Genomic DNA, 3,642 nt, shown 5'->3' with positions numbered 1-3,642 from the left:
CAGCTTGGTCTTAACTCTTAAATAACTACAAATATGCTCTCACCTCCAGACCTTTATATTGTCCATCCATCCAGACTTATCTCTAATACTCTGTTTGCTACCAGACATCTGCTAAGGGCACACTGTGTCCAAACAGCCTTATGTTATAGTCATTTGTCCTCTACTCCATACTTGTAAAGAGACCAGGGGCTGGGAGAGAAATATCAGGATGTAGAACTTGGGAGGGGCTGGAGGGAACAAAGGGAAGGAGGAAAATGATAGTATGTTTTAAGTAGGTAGGAAATAGTAACAAGGAACAGACTCCAATTGGGGTGATAGGGAACAGGTCAATAGAAGGAGGAGGAGGGAGGGGGCAAATAACATCAAGGCTGTTAGATGAGTCCTCAGGGAGTCAGTTTATGAACTTTTCTAAAATTATATAGTGTATGTGTATCTCTCTCTCTCTCTCACACACACACACACACTACTGTTTCTCACTTGGGCTAACCTCACAACAGTTCCAATACATTTGAGTAGGTGGTCAGGGGAGTCCAAGAGTCTCTCAAAACATATAGACTATTGCTGCTATTCTCAATTTCCTCCCAAAGTTTGAAGGCAAGACCTATTGCTGAAGATACTGCACCTGCACGCTTAGGACATAGGTGGGCTGGATCTAACCTTAAGGCCTCCTCCTTGTCATCTAATTCCTTAGTACCAGAACATACTATGCAAGCTGCCAATGAGGAAACAATCAGTTGTCCTATTCAGCTGTGATGTCTACAAACCACAAAACTGACCAACATGACAAGCAATCCCCAAAGATACAATAGTGACCTTTACAAATAATGAGCAAGCTAGGCATGGTGGCGTACACCTTTCATCCCAGCACTCGGGAGGCAGAAGCAGGCAGATTTCTGAGTTCGAAGCCAGCCTGGTCTACAAAGTGGTTCCAGGATAGCCAGGGCTATACAGAGAAACCCTGTCTTGACCCCCCCAAAAACAAACAAACAAACAAACAACAAACAAAAAACAAATAGTGAGCAATACAGTACACAAGTTGTCACTAACCACTTAAAGCCTGCTCAATAGGAGGGAAATCATCCCTTGTACTAGGAAGGCATCCAATTTCCCAGGGCAAGTGAGGTCTTGGATTTTAGAAGAGAACCTACTACTGCCTTTTAATTAGATCAGCGTAGTTCCTAACTGATGTCTAAACCTTTTTATCCTTATGCCACAGGTAAGGTTAGCTGTCACCCCTTCTCAAAGAAGCTACTCTTACAGCAAACAGAGACAATTACAGAAAACCACAACTGGACATAATGCAGAGATCAGTGGATCACTGTATGTAGTCCAGCCCAAAGGAATACATGAATGACACAGCGCCAGCACCTATGGTTCAGGAAAGAGGAAGAGGGAGCAGAAAGTGTTAGAACCAGAGGACCAGAACTGTGCTGTGAGACTGTGTCTCCCAGAAATGGCTGCCTAAGCCATACCTGAACAATGGCAATATCAAGAGATATGCTGATGTGGCAGTGGAAAATCTCACGGGATTCACCCTACATAAAGGCTCTTCTAGGCAACTTATGATAGCCGAGAGAGAAAGAGTTAAATTTCTCCCAGGGATGACGTCCTTAGTTGGCTACCTAACATGAAGTGGTTAACTCTGAAGCAAAATACCCACAAACAACAAAAATGGACTTTTTCTTTATGCACACACATTACATATATGTGCATGTACATAGTAATAAAAGAGGCCATCAACTTATCTATCTTCTCTGGATGATCTAGTGCTACCTTTCGAGTTCCACATAGTTGTAACAGAAGCCATACATTATGTTGTTGACCCTGAACTGCTGCTGAAGACAGCAAATGACAGGGCTGTGTCTAACTGTGTTGATAAATTTTTAGTTCTCTTCCCAGGTATGTGTGATGACTCAGACAATTCATCCTTCCTAGGTGGGTAGAGTATCATCTCTTTAGGACAACTCAGCTCATTCACAATTCTCTTATGCATGCTGTACTGGCTAGTTTTGTGTCAACTTGACACAGCTGGAGCTATCACAGAGAAAGGAGCTTCAGTTGAGGAAATGCCTCCATGAGATACAACTGTAAGGTGTTTTCTCAATTAGTGATCAAGGGAGAAAGGCCCCTTGTGGGTGGGACTATCTCTGGGCTGGTAGTGTTGGTTCTATAAGAGAGCAGGCTGAGCAAGCCAAGGGAAGCAAGCCAGTAAATAATATCCCTCCATGGCCTCTGGCATCAGCTCCTGCTTTCTGACCTGCTTGAGTTCCAGTCCTGACTTCCTTGGTGATGAAACAGCAGTCTGGAAGTGTAAGCTGAATAAACCCTTTCCTCCCCAACTTGCTTCTTGGTCATGATGTTTGTGCAGAAATAGAAACCCTGACTAAGATACATGCCTATTGTGCTCACACAAAAATCTCTAATTTAGATTCATCATTAATAGAAGTCTTGTATATTAATTACTCTTTGTTTTAAAGCGACATGTATTCTACTTTTTATATTACTGCTGGAGGTATCATATAATCATAATACATCTTGCATATTATGGTATTTTGAATTTATGACCTTTTAATGTTTTCAGCTTATTCAACTAGCTACAAAGTAAGCAATATTCAGAGCTCCAGTGGTCAAAATCTGGCTTATGGGAGCTCTCTGGAAGGACGCATGGAGAGTGATGGAAGCTATATATGTTAGTGTGGAATTGCAAAGATTATGTAAGATCCAATCATTTATCCGCTTAAGCCTACTGAGTGCCATCACCATGGTGTTTCCTCTGTGTAATCTGGTCTAATCTTTGTTTTGTTTTGTTTTTATGAATCGTCAACTAAAATGAGTCCTTCAAGTGAAGCAGGCAGAGTGTACTACAGATGAGTTGTAGGGACACTTAATCTATCTCAATGCAATGTAACTACAGTGTAAAGTGCTTTGAAAGATAGAAGCAGAAACATGGCGTCTGGGCCATTTGGCAGGTAGATGATAAGGAACAGAAAACCTAATTGAGAATGGACTTGCAGTATTGGAGGTATCCAGGGGTCCCCATAAGACATTTGACCACAGCCACTGAAGACTTGTTCTTTAAACAGTAATTCCTTGGGTTGAGGGTACAGCTCAGTCAGTAGGATGCTTGTCTAGCACACACAGAACTCCTGGTTTCATCCCCAGTACCTCATAAAACCTGGCCTGGTGATGCTAATCCCAGCATTTTGGGGTTGAAGCAGAAGGATCCAAAGTTCAGCATCATCCTTGACAGTGTTGCAGGACATTTGAGCTAAGTCTGGGCTACATATGACTCTCAATATCTCCCTCTTCCTCTCCCCTTCCAACTCTTCTCTTTCCTCTCACCCTCTCTACTCTCTCTGACATATTCAAACACATGAAAGAAATGATAGAAAAATAAAACAAAAATCCAAAATGAAGCAAATAATTCTTTTCTTTAAAAGTTTGCAAAATTTACAAGCACCAAAAAATTCCACAAAACAACCTTATATACATTTACAGAATACACTCATTGAAATGAGCATTTGTAGCATCATGGTGATTGGCAGTCATTGAGAGACATCAAAGGAAGATTTTTGCAGGTGTGTGGGACTGTATGAAGTGTCAATGTGATATGCTGCATCTAGAAAATGGCTTCTAGTGAAG

The sequence above is a fragment of the Mus caroli genome, unplaced genomic scaffold, assembly GCF_978045245.1.
Source record: "Mus caroli unplaced genomic scaffold, Mus_caroli_1 scaffold_19, whole genome shotgun sequence".
Lineage (NCBI taxonomy): Eukaryota > Metazoa > Chordata > Mammalia > Rodentia > Muridae > Mus > Mus caroli.
This window is presented reverse-complemented; position numbering follows the sequence as displayed.